The following is a 13,010-nucleotide window of genomic DNA, read 5'->3' as shown; positions in this document are numbered from 1 at the left end:
AGCCACGTACATGTGCACCAGCTTTGGAGCATTCCTGAGCCTCCGCTCCCAACTTCAAACAAAAGCTCAAACTTGCAGCTCAGAAGTTTGTAGCTTTGGGTGCTGGCCAAGAACGATGCTGTCAAGCTGATATAAACCATCTGCTATTGTATTTACCATTTTTTTTGGCTCTCTATAACTCTCTGGTTTGGAGGCAAGTCCTTCAGCACAGTCCTTGAATGCTAAGTCTTGGATGGAAGGGACGATATCATCACAAACCATCGATTTAACCGAGCCCAGAGAAAGTAAAAGAGCAAAACACCTCCACAGCCACCTGTGAGATCCTGGGCCTGTTACACACAGGGGTGGATGCACAGCCTTGGTTCTCCCAGACTTGGGAGGAAAATTGTTTTTGTGATGACAACAGAGACACAAGCACAGATTCAGATTTATCTTTTTCCTTATGGAAATTTATATTGATGTTTCCTTAACCAGATAAAAATATTGCCAATGTTTCTCCATTTGGTTGAAAGCTGGATCTCAGCTGGAGGGTTTCTTCAGAATGTGAGCATTTCCATCAAAGAGAACACGGGAAATACTTTTATCACAGTATTTTGACATGTTTTTTTCTCTTTTTGGGTGGGGTCAGAAAGGGAAAACCCAAACAAAAGGCAATGATGATGCTACTGAGAACCTGCTGCAGCTGAAGGTGTTCATTGAAGTGAGGTTGGACTTGAGGGACTAAAGGTCCCTTCCAACCCAAACTATTCTATCAAAAAGGCACCATGTGCTCTTGTAAATAGTCCCTTTTCACTACATATCCTTGAAAAAGTCCAGAACAGCTCTCATGGCCCAAAACCACAACCCAAACTCCTCAGCTTTTCCTAAGCATGAGGCTGGAGTGAAATGACACTCTAGGAAGTGAAAAACTTATTTTATTCAGACAAATCACCTGGCTATCAGTTTTTGCCAGAGCTGACAGAAGGGTAAGAGCAGCAGACACAAGATGATGACTCTGGAAAATCCAAATAATAATCAAAATCCATGAGAAGTAATAGTGTATTAAGCAATCTACTCCACCAGGCTTTGGAGCATGCCACTCTGTAATCTCCACGAGAATAAAACATCAGTATTTATCTGTCAACACTGCTTAACCCATAGTCAGCACCCTCAGAAATGGGTCCACATGAAATAAAGTCTGGCACAAGCACAGAGGTTGTTTTCCATCCCTCACAAAATGTCATGGAGTGACTTATGGTTGTATTTTGCAGCAGAAACCACTGCTGTCCAAGCACTGAGATTTAAACAGACATATTTATGTGGTATTCCTCATCTGGCCCATCAGCTAATTAATTTTCTTGTTTTAAATTTTATTTATTTTCTGTTTCAGAAGAGTGTTTTAAAACTTTGGAGAATATTGATGGGTTTGTCGTGGTGTTTTTGTTCACTGACTCCACTGTGCTTTAAGGAATCTTTTGGTTAACAGTGTAGGAGGATGGAGGCTTTTGAACTTCCAATCCTCTCCATGTCAGGAGATTATGCACAAAGCACAGAAATTATTTTGGACCCAAACATTGTCTCTGAGTTTAAGAGAGGCTCTTTGGTGTCTCTGGGGCTGGAGCCTGCAGATCCCCACACAATTCTGACAAACCTGATTACTAAAAACTGATCAAATCTTTCCTCGTCATGTGCAGAGCAGCAATCAACTGTGAGCCTACAACAGCTTATCAGGCAAATCCTATTTCCCACCCTTATTATCAAAGCATAAACTGCTAAAACAAAGCCAACCCACTTTTTACATTCTTTTGCTTGCTCTGGGTTTTTAGGCTGTGCAGTTTTTCTATATTATCTTTATTATACAGTCATTTAGAGAGACAATTTCTGGGAGCCTGGAGTCACAGGACAAGGGGGAATGGCTTCAGACTGAGAGAGAGGAGGTTTAGATGGGATATTAGGAAGAAGTGAGGGTGGGCAGGCCCTGGCACAGGTGCCCAGAGCAGCTGTGGCTGCCCCTGGATCCCTGGCAGTGCCCAAGGCCAGGCTGGATGGGGCTTGGATCACCCTGGGACAGTGGGAGGTGTCCCTGCCCATGGCAGGGGTGGAACTGGGTGATCTTTAAGGTCCCTCCCAACCCAAACCATTCCATAATTTTCTGAAACAAGCATGACAGGGGAGAAGAAGGGAAAGGAGCAACTTTAAACTTGAGATTTAAAGAAACTACTTAGCAAAACCCAGAGCTACCTAAATTAAAGTTCAGTGTCTGCTGTTTCCACTTTAGGGCTCTTCCTCCTCCTCCATCTCCAGCCCCATCTGTGCCTCCTCTTGGATCTGTGCATTTGATGAAGGGCTGGTGTTTGCAGCAAAGCTCCAGCACCATTTGCTCTCATTAATCCCCTCAGGTGGTGATGATGAGTCAGGGCAGTGCCATGGAAGCAGGACTCCTGCAGACGGTGTCCAACGGGTGGCAAATGTCCTGGGAGCTGTGGAGTCACACAGGCTCGCTCTGCCCCAGCACTCATGTCTTAGGAGTGGGGCTGGAGGTGTTTCAGCGAGGTTTTATTGAGACAAATGTGCACAGAAATAGTATTTAAATGACTGCTGTTCAGGAAATCTGCTGGGGGATAAAAAGAGGGATTGGCCAGGGATGAGATGCATTTGTGTACTCAGGCTAGTCAGGAAAAAGGACACAACTGCTAGAAAAAGGCAGAGATAAAGGCAAACAAACCCAAATAGTCGTTTTATTCAGGATCTTCCTTATAAACACTCTTAGGTACATTTTAAAAGTTATTATGAGAAACACTGAGTTGTTGGACAGCAAAGACACAACACAGCTGCACTTTTTCTTGTTACTAACCATTCTTTACTAAAAAAAACCTTAATCTTTGTCTGTTCTTTGTTTTCTGAAAGCAGGTAATGGAAATGCTGGAAATTTCACCTCAGGAGAACATCTTCCATTCCCTAACCATGTTATCTTTATCCCCAAACTCTTTTCTGTACACACAGATTGGTAAATCATATCCATTGCTGATGCAAGGCACAGTATATCCCCCACATTGCACTCAAAGGATCAACACTGCAGTGATTGTTTTATTAACATTAAAATCAAATTATTAATGAACAATATCAGCAGCTTCTTTATGTTAATAATGATTAATTGCACTTCTATTTTGGAAAACAGCCGACCTCCAGCAATGGATGAGAATAACATTTGGTGCTGGCATCTCTCCTGAAAAGCTTACAAATGATTTGGTAGAGCAGCTAATTATCTGACAAAGCCAATCAGTCATTAATCTCTTTGGAGAATCCATGAGACCATCCTTTTATAGAAGTCAATCATTATTAATTTTTTTTGTTGTTGTTTTTTGCTGTTTTTCACTGGACAGACTCTCTGATGTCACCACTCAAAATCTGGGTGTGCTAAATCAGGAGCTCTCATCAGTCTCTCTGATTAAATCCATTGGAGCTCTACCATTTCTATTAAACCCAAACATTTCCTGAGCTCTGAAGTTCTTAAAGGGAAATGTGTGCAGAAATTCCTTCCAAAAATAATATATGTTATATGGAAATGTTTTTTCATAGGAATTTAATGCTTAGTACATAATCAAGTGGGTTTCAGCCCAAATACCGGAAATTTAGTTTGGATTCTGAGCTACGCAAAGAGATTGAAAATAAGAATTATTAAGCCCTCACAACAGAATTGGTCCATAAAATAGTGGAGAAAACTTCACAAAAACTGCTCCTATTCTCAGAAGAATACTTCCATATTAATTTTCCTTCCAAAATAGGTCGCTCTTTGTTATTAAATAACTATTGCTTGCTTGATTTCTTTTTTTAGAGGAAAACTACAAGGCTGACATGAAACTTGGGAGGTATTTTTGACTGGAGTGTGCTTTTAAATGAGACCTACTTCTACTCCTTCTATTTCTTTTCTATTTCTTGCACCAGTTCCTCTTGTTGAACTTTCAGATTCAGGAGGAGATTATGCCCTCATTTATTCCCTCCTGCTCTGGGTTGCTTGCAGAACCTTATTTTCCCCACTCTTCATTCCCATCACTTTTTCAAAAGGAGGTGGGATGAAAGGGGTGTATTTATGGAATCCTCTGTGATTTATTATATATTTCTTTAAATATGTGGAATACTGGATCAGATCCATAGGTGCACACCTGCAGGCAAACTGAGGAGCAGGAGAAGGAAAACAAGGTTGGCAAGTGGGCAGCTGCAAGATTTTACAGCATCTCGAGGGCAGGGTTGTTTTTTACCCAATAAAGATGCAAAAAATGACCAAAACATTGAGTTGAATGCAATGAAACATAAAAAACTCACTGATTTTTGGTGTGACTACATCAAAAGAGGCTTGGATGGAGGTTATCCATGCTGGGGCGCTCCCAAAGGGACCTGCAGGAGATGCTCAGCCTCCAGGCCACATGCAGATCCCAAATTTCAGCTCTTCCAATGACCATGGGCACCGTGACCCACTGGCAACATCCCTTTGTTCCTCTCCCCACCACCTGCACCCCACAGATGATGTCCCTGCTCCATCACAAGGGTTTGGAGATGGGGAATTGATTCCCATGGGCAGCTTGTCCCTCTCCCAGAGCCCAAGGACATCCCTGCAAAGATGGTACCCATGGAAACCACGGAGCTGCAGAGTTTTATAGCCCACATTCCTGACAAAGTGGTGGCAAAGCGTTTCCCATATCTCTTTGAAAAGTAGCAATTATGGCATCTCCTGCACTTCAGATTGCAGTAAAACACCTGATTGTGGAAGTTTTTGGGAAATGTCTACACACAGCCGTTGCCACTCGGTGTTTTTGGCCTCATAAAGCCTGCTACTGTTCACTTTGCTTTGCATAACTGCAGGCCAGTTAATTTTCCTTTACATTACCCTGCCTGAGCAGGAGCACACAGTCCCCAGGGGAGTAATGCATTGCTTGCCCTCCTCATTTGCTTCCCCAAACGAGCTGTGGGCACTTCAGGTACCCAATAGAGCTGTAGATCTCCCAGGCTGTTTAGGAGAGGTGGGCTGCAGGTAGGATGCAATCCAAAATTTCTCCTAAATGCACTGGGATTGAGCCAGGAGGGAGAATCCTTGCAAAGAACTTGAAAAAGGGAAGCTCAAACACGTTCCCTGCCTGTGGCAGGGGGTTGGAACAAGGTGATTTTTAAAGTCCCTTCCAACCCAAACCACGCCATGATTTTGTAGATGTGTCCTTTACCAGAATCCTCCAGGATTTGTATTAACTCCAAGTGTTGTCAGGTCCCCTTTATAAATAGGGGGCATATCAAGATATGAACAAGAAGTTATTTCCTTGTGCCTCAGCCATGCAGAGGATGATTGCAGAGCATCCATATGGTTCCTCTTCTGCACTTGGTACAACTACACCTGGCCCAAAACATTTATTGGATGTAGTATCCCAGGAATTATATGGCCCCTGAGACAGCAGAGCTGGTGTTTCTGCCAGGGTAAGTTATGTTACAGCTAAATAATGTTACAACCCAAAGTTCATTGTGCTACAGGAAGTGTGGGAAAAGGTTTAAAGGGATCTTTGCTTTCCCAAAGGATCTATGTTTCTTCACCTCCCATCCTTGCAGTCTAAAAATGTTATCTCTATTACCTCAACAATCTTTTTTTAAGGCTTTGCTGGTTATTTCTGTGTGCTTGTAGGTTTTGGTGGCTTTTTTTTCCTCTTTGCTGTCTTTTTATGCGTGCATGAGAAATGAATAAAAGCTGTGCAATAAAAGATATTTCATTAATAAAAGCTTTTCAGATCTTTATTAACCACTAGTGCCATTAGTCAGGGAGAGGAGAAAATTCCTCACAGCCAGAATTCCCGAGCTGATTCTCTGAGACAGCAAAAAAAGGGCAAAAAACCCTTTTGCAATAAAAAAAAAAAAGAAAAAAAGTGGAATATTCCAAGCTCCTGCCTTCACTGCTTCATGGTTGTGTTACTTACATTTGTCTGATGAAAACAAACGCTGGCTGCAAATGGAAAACAACAGGATCTGAAGCAGAAGTGCTGGTGCCTGGCCCACAGTGGAACCATTTCCACCACACAGATTGCAGTTATTGCCAACACACCCTGCTTTCCCCTCATATTTTGTATTTTTCTGACTAACCAGGCTTCACACAAATGGTTCATTAAGGAACTTTTGATTAGTCATGAACGATCTGCAGCCACCAAGAGATTTGCTGAATATTAAGAACTTTTCCTGTTCCACCTTTCCATGAGGACTGACATATTTAATAGGAACAAACAGTCACGTCTTTTTCACAGTCATAATTTTAGCATCTAAAATCCAATGTCACACTAAGAAATATTTTAATTTCCTAATTAATTTCCCCAATTTCCTCTTTTTTCATCCTCATTATTTACTTAAACATGATATCTGTTTCTTAAACACAGGGTGACACAAAGCCATCTCTTCACTTGTGGTCCCTGCACCAAACTCTATTTTTGGGCAATTCCTGAAGCCCTGCTGAGGCTGTGCAGCAAAACATTCTCATAAACACTTTGTAACTGTCCTGCAAATCAATTTTTTCTCTTCACTCTTTTAGGGTGCAGAGTAATTCCTAAAAATATTATGTTCTTTAAAGGAAGAGAGATCCCAAAGTTTGGATGTTCCGTGAGTTAAAGGAAATGGTTTTTAATGAGCTGGTTAACATGGTAAAGTTAACTACAGTTCATCAAACACAGGCATGAATGACCATGGCATTTTGGGGATAATAATTCTTAAGAAAATGAGCTCCAAGTTGTCAAAGATTTGGATTTGGACTTCAACCTCTGGCACAGGGTTTGGTTTTAGATGGACTGAGAGTCTTATGGTTCTTGTCATGATAGTTGAAGTCTTAAGTGAAGAGTCATAGGAAAAATACTGTGAACAAAATATTCTGGTACTCCAAAAATGAGGATTATATTGAGGTTCCTCTGGATGAAGAGAAGAGCTTTTGACCTATTATTCTAAATATTTCAAATAAGTATTTGTAGTTGTACCTGCTTCGTAGGCACTGATTAAATTATAATAAGGAAAGGAATCAAATATTTGATTTCTCATGGTAGTTTCCCTCTCTAGAGGACTTTAGACATCTCTGGGGGTGCTCTCTGACCCTTTGTACCCAACAGGAAGGACAAACCAGTCTTGTGTTGTGTTTCAATGGAGCTGCTGGAGTTGAACACACTCATTGGGGACTCCCCACTCCTGCAAAAACAGGAGCTGATTTCCCACTAATAAAAAACTAATAAAATAAACCGGGATCATTTTCTAGGGTTGAGTGGAGACACTCCTTATTCATGTACTCAAGACAAAGGAAGGCCCATGGTGCTTGCAATAAACTTTGTTTTTTGCCTGAAGATAAAGCAGCCGGTATTAGATCTGCAGCAGGAGCAGCCACAGCCTCTATCCTATTGATTTTCCATGCTGCTGCAGATTGGGAATATTGTCTGCTCCTGCCCAGCTGGAGCTGTTCGGTGAATTTCCAAGATTTAAATATTTATTGCTCTTTCAGTAATTTCTCAAAGTTTCCCTGAGTTTTTTTCGACTTGTCTGATCTCCACCTATGGGGAGGAAAACTTTCAAAGCTGCCAAAAGCCAAAGTATTTTTAGAGAGGGCATCATGTATTGATTATTGCCAAATCTCTGTGGACTAAGACACTGTGTTATTGTCAGCATTTTTATTGCTGCCACTGCTTTTTCTCTTTTTCCCTTTAATGGTTACAAGTGAGTCTAATATATTTTAGGCCAAACTCTTCTGCCAGCTAGAAGCCACTGAGAACTTTTCCTGAGGACCATATCCAGCTTCAAGAGGCAGGAAAATGAATATATTTCCTGTGTTTCTGTTTCTATCAGCCATTGCAGAGAAGAAGAAATGCTATTTCAGTTTGTTTTGACAAGCAAAGAGAATAATCTCGTTCTTCTCTTGATCTCGCTATCCCTTCACAGATTACAGCTATCTCATATGTAATGTAAAAATCTTATAGGAATTGAAATGCGTGAAGGGGAGACAGGAACAGATCTCTCTGGGTGCATGGGAGCAGGAATTTGCCAGGGGAATTGGGCCCAGAAAACACAGGGATAATTTGTGAACCACGAAGAATCTGCCCATCTGGAAAATGTTACGGAAAGTTCAATTCGATGCACATCTGAAAGGCAAAGCCCTCCTTGCTCTGCTCCCCTCTCTCTGCAGCTTGGTCAATATTTACCCTCTCAAAACCAGCCCTGCACAGAGCACAGGGCCAAGAGAGACATCAGGTCCTGGGTCCAGACCACTCCTGGTGCTGTGGGGAGTGCTGGAGGGAGCTGGGAGAGGGGCTCAGCCTGGAGAAAAGGGGGATCAGGGGGACATTCCCAGGGAATAAGGGGTAGGATGAGAGGAAATGGTCTCAGGCTGGCCCAGGGTGGACATCAGCAGGAATTTCCCCATGGAAATTCTGGTCAGGCCTTGGCAGGGGCTGCCCAGGGAGGTTTGGAGTGTCCATCCCTGGAGGTGCCCAAGGAATTCCTGGGGGTGGCACTCAGAGCTCTGGGCTGGGGACAAGGTGTGGATCAGGCACAGCATGGGCTGGGAGGGCTTTTCTACCCTTCATGATTCTGTTATTCTGTGATCTTCATGGCCAGAAAAAAATTATTTCTGCATTTGTCTTCATGAAACAGATTTTAACTCTCCTCCTTTAGTTTATTAAAAAAAAAGAAAATCATATCAGAAATGCTCTCCTTTTCTCATGCCATAATTTGGCCTAGACCCTGACATTAAGCAGACCTTTATTTTTAGATCCTGATAGCAAATTTCTGTTCCCAAACAGACCCAGATAAGCAAGGCCACTGCTGATGAGAGGCTTATCTGTGGTGTTTCTGTCAGAGAAAGTGCAGTGTAATACAGGTCAAGTAAGCCAGGGTTTGTGTGAGAAGAAGGGAAAATTAATTGCAAAGCTCAGCTTACAACATCTCCAGTAATGAACTCTCTCAGCTCGCTGCTGTCTCTGATGTTGCAATGCAGGAGGCTGGGGCTGAACCTGCTGTGCTCCAGCTGCGTGCACAGCATTCCTCCCCGCAGGAATAAATGGGATTTTTATTCCTTCCGCTCCTCCCTGTGGGTCAGAGCAGGGGATGGCAGTGGGGATGGTGTGACAGATCAAACAGGAGCCTCAGCACGCCCAGATTTCCTGCTGCAGCTTGGACGTGCCATTCCTGTGCCTCAGTGTCCCTCGTCGAACGCGCTGGGACACGGGGAGGGCACTGGGGAGTCCCTGGGAGAGGAGCAGGAATGCTGCAGCTGCTTCCAGGGGCACATGGAGAGAGCAGGAACCACTCCAGAAATGAGCTGTGAGGAGAACTGAGCTCCACTTGAAAGGACTTGGAGGAAGCTCACGAGTGCTCGAGTTACTGCATCAGTGGTGACGGTGGGGAGAGCGGCTCCTCTGCTCCATGCCAAGGCAAATCCTTGGGAAACAGGATGGGAATTACCCAGGTACACACATTACCAGCACTGGAAAATATTTCTTGTCCTCTTCTCTGGTGTTTCCTACTGCTCAAGTAAGGGGAGGCATGGATTGAGAGCTGGAGCTGCACAAACTGCAAGGATTTTAAAGCCCTGTTGCTGTCCTGCTCTGGGAGCACCTTCCCAGCACCTCTGCAATGGCCAAACCTGACACCCTGAAAATAACCCAGATTATTGTGACCATCTTCTGGGCAAAATCTAAACTCTTCCATAGATTTTACACAGCCAGTGGGCATTTACAGAGCCAATACCATGGATCACATCGTGAGTGTCCTCACTAAACTCTGCCTAATGCACAGCACAGGCCAGCAGGACAATTCTGAATTTGCTCAGCAGAGTTCTCCTTTCTTCATTTGTTACACACAAACTTTGTACAAATAACGTTATTTTCTTTTCTTTTTTTTTTCTTTTTGCCTTTGCTTGTTATTCCCAGCGGCTTTTTTTAATGCTATTTTGCCATTTCTCACAAGTTTCTCTGTGCTGTAATTATGCCAGTCTGCTTTCCAAACATACTTTTTTTTTTGGTACTGAAATAGAAAGGTTGGGACTGCACAGAGGAAGGGGGAATAATTTTCACAGAATTATTTTGGCGACTTCAGGGACTGCACGCAATGTTTTTACATTTTTCCATAGATTTTCTTCCTTCTCCCTCCACTTGCACATGTTTGGAAATCACTCAGGCAGCATGACATCCTGAATATCCCAGCCTAGGAAAAGCAACTGCTGTGCCTACAGGAGTGGATATTTTACATGAGACAAGTGGTTATTGTCAGCAGGGCTGGGAATAACTTGCCTGAACATTTCCAAGCTGGCTCCAGCTCTGTATATTCAACACGAGCAGTGATGGAGTAGTTACAATATTTCTCCAGCAGCACAGCTCCCTGCAGACATCAGCAGGTTTTATCAGGCTCACAGGGAATGTTCCCACTGTTTATTGCACTGGGGAAATTCTGCCTCCAACAGCTCAGGCCAGATTAGGCTTTTCAAAAGCCCTGATTCTTGAATTTTATATTCTAATGCTTTTTGACTGGTGGGGCTGAAGGGTTTTCTGGCAGATTTTTATCAGAAGCAAACAAAGAGGTAAAATATTTCCCGGAGACTGCTCGAACATCCATAATTTTATATCATTTTGGGGCTGAAATGTGCAAACAACTCAATTAGGCAACACAAGAAATGCCATATAAGATAAAACCCCCAAGAACTAAGTTCTGAGCAGACTTTGGGGCTGGTGATATTTAAAGCTATGAACTCCAGCTCCCTTAAGATAACCAAGAGAAATCCACTGCAGCTGTCTGCACCAAGGTGGAGATTGAGGGATATCTCCTTTAAAATCTCTGTTCATCAGTATGGGAGGCCAGCTCTCCTGCCTCAGCTCGGAACTCTCCCTCCAGCAAGGTTAGAGAGTGGCATTATAATTTCATTATAAGGCATAGCATGAGCCCAGCATTCCTGATATGTGCAGCACTGTTTGGAGCTGAAGGCACGAGGAGGTGCCTCCAATTAAACGATGGCAAATTGCACAGCTCAGTTAAAAAATACTGACTCAGAACTTGCTGCAGAAAAGGGCTCCAGCTGAAGCCCAGCCTTTCCCAGCAAAGCACTTATTTCTGTGGGGGGCTCTCAGTTGATTTTAAGAGGGCTTTGCTGCTTAGATGTTTGTTGAAACTAAAACCAAGGGAAGAGTTTAGCGAGGCCACCCAGTTGTCCTGGCGGAGGCATCAGCTCTCACATTGGCAGCGATGAGATTCTGCTCCCTGCCTGCACAGCACCTCTGCCTCTCTCCGAGCCCTCAGCTCACTTGCTGGCCAGGGGACAGCTCTGTCACTGTGCCAGCCTGGGATGGGGACGTTTCTGCCACAGAAATCCTGTGGTACGTGACCCGGGCATGGCATTGCTGCCATTCCCTCCCATTTCCCGCTCAGCCCCGTCCCAGGATAACTCTGTCATCACTTCTCGGAGCACAGCGGGGACAGAAACCAGATCTCTGACTCCATTTCCTTCCAGGCACCTGCTGGAAGCAGGATTAGAAGGATAACAAGCTAAACCTTCCCCTGCCAGGTCTGTGAGAGGAATTTGCAGGCCAAGAATTCTGCCCCACTCTCTATCCAGGATTGCAGTGATCCTGCTGAGGGCAATTCACTCACACACGTAAGAAAATGAATAAATGAGCAAACAACAATGCATATTTTGAAGCTGTAGCCCAGCAGGTGATCTCCACAGGCTCCCCAGCTGGCACCCTTGGCAGTGTCACACGTCCCTGTTTGTGAGATGGGGACAAGTCTGGGCTGTCCCACCATGGGGATTTTACCATCCACCACTCCTGACACGAATCCTCAGGAGGAGGATGGAGCTGCTGAGGTCTCTCTGGTTTGTGACACCCTTCTGCAGCATCCCATAATGTATTTTTGATATCACAGAATGATTTGGGTTGGAAGGGACCTTAAAGCTGATCTCATTCCACCCCTGCCATGGGCACCTTCCACTAGTCCAGGATGCTCCAGGCCCCTTCCAGCCTGGCCTGGGACACCTCCAGGGATGGGACAGGAAGAATTTGGTGTCCCTGAAAGCAGAGGACTCACCCTGTCTAATAACAAACTGCTCCAAAATAAATGAAACCATTTAGCAATAAAAGGCAGATCACAAGAGTGTTAAATCCAGATTATCCACCCCAGATGAGGACTGGAGGCAGCTGATGGCAAAAGATTTTGGTCTCTGAGTTCTGAGTTGGAATACTCTGGCTGAGTTGGTGGCTGCATTATAACACCATTTACAGACACTGTGTGGAGTCACAGGCACAATAAATCCAGGGAAAGAGCTCCCGAAATCGAGAGGGAAATTCGCACTTCACTGAATTCAGTGTCAGCTTCCATTAAATTCAAAGGGACAGGAGACTCTTCACGGGGTTACTGAGCATCTGTAAACACTTCCAAGCATGCCCCAAGTTACAGGTTTATTTTTCAGTTCAAAAAAAATTGGCCAGGCGAAGAAATGTTTATTTCTTATTACAGAAATAGGAGAGCAGAGAAGAATGAACCAAGAAGCTCCATAAGTGAGCAAAGATATCAAAAAAACATTAAGATATTCGGGGTGCTATTCAGTTTAGGAACCTCACTGGATGTGGGGAACCTAATCTAATCTGACTTCTTTTATTTTTTTTTACTGCTCCTGGCAGTGCATTTTCATTCCAGGGTGGTCTCAGAGGCACTGGACTCTTCACATTTCATGTCTGATGTGCTTCACGCTGAGGCTGTGGATAAATGGACACATTCACAGAATCTCAGGATGGTTCAGGTTGGAAGGAACCTCCCCAGATCACCTGATCCAACCCTTCTGCTCGAGCAGGAGCACCCAGAGCCAGCTGCCAAGGTCAGCTTGGACAGGACTTAAGGAAACTGAGTCAAGTGAGTGCCCAGGGCAGTGGGGCTGCAATGAGATGATGTTTAAGGTGCTTGCCAACCCAAAATATTCCATAATTCTATGCCTGTGTCCAAACACCTTTTGAATAATTTCAGGAATGGAGACTCCAGAACCTCCCTGG

The 13,010-nt window shown here is 44.0% G+C and overlaps 1 long non-coding RNA gene across 1 annotated transcript in view; it reads left to right on the top strand.

Moving 5' to 3' along the window:
• The first annotated feature begins 9,029 nt into the window (after positions 1–9,029).
• LOC107208635 overlaps positions 9,030–13,010 on the top strand; it is a 5,940-nt gene continuing 1,959 nt past the window's right edge. Inside the window, exons 1-2 of the long non-coding RNA XR_001523275.3 lie at positions 9,030–9,442; positions 12,645–12,873. This is a non-coding gene — a long non-coding RNA (uncharacterized LOC107208635). The remainder of the gene's footprint in view (positions 9,443–12,644; positions 12,874–13,010) is intronic.

This window comes from Parus major, chromosome 9 (assembly GCF_001522545.3).
Source record: "Parus major isolate Abel chromosome 9, Parus_major1.1, whole genome shotgun sequence".
Taxonomy (NCBI): domain Eukaryota; kingdom Metazoa; phylum Chordata; class Aves; order Passeriformes; family Paridae; genus Parus; species Parus major.
Note: the sequence above shows the minus strand (reverse complement) of the source record. Positions and strands in the feature narration are given on the sequence as shown.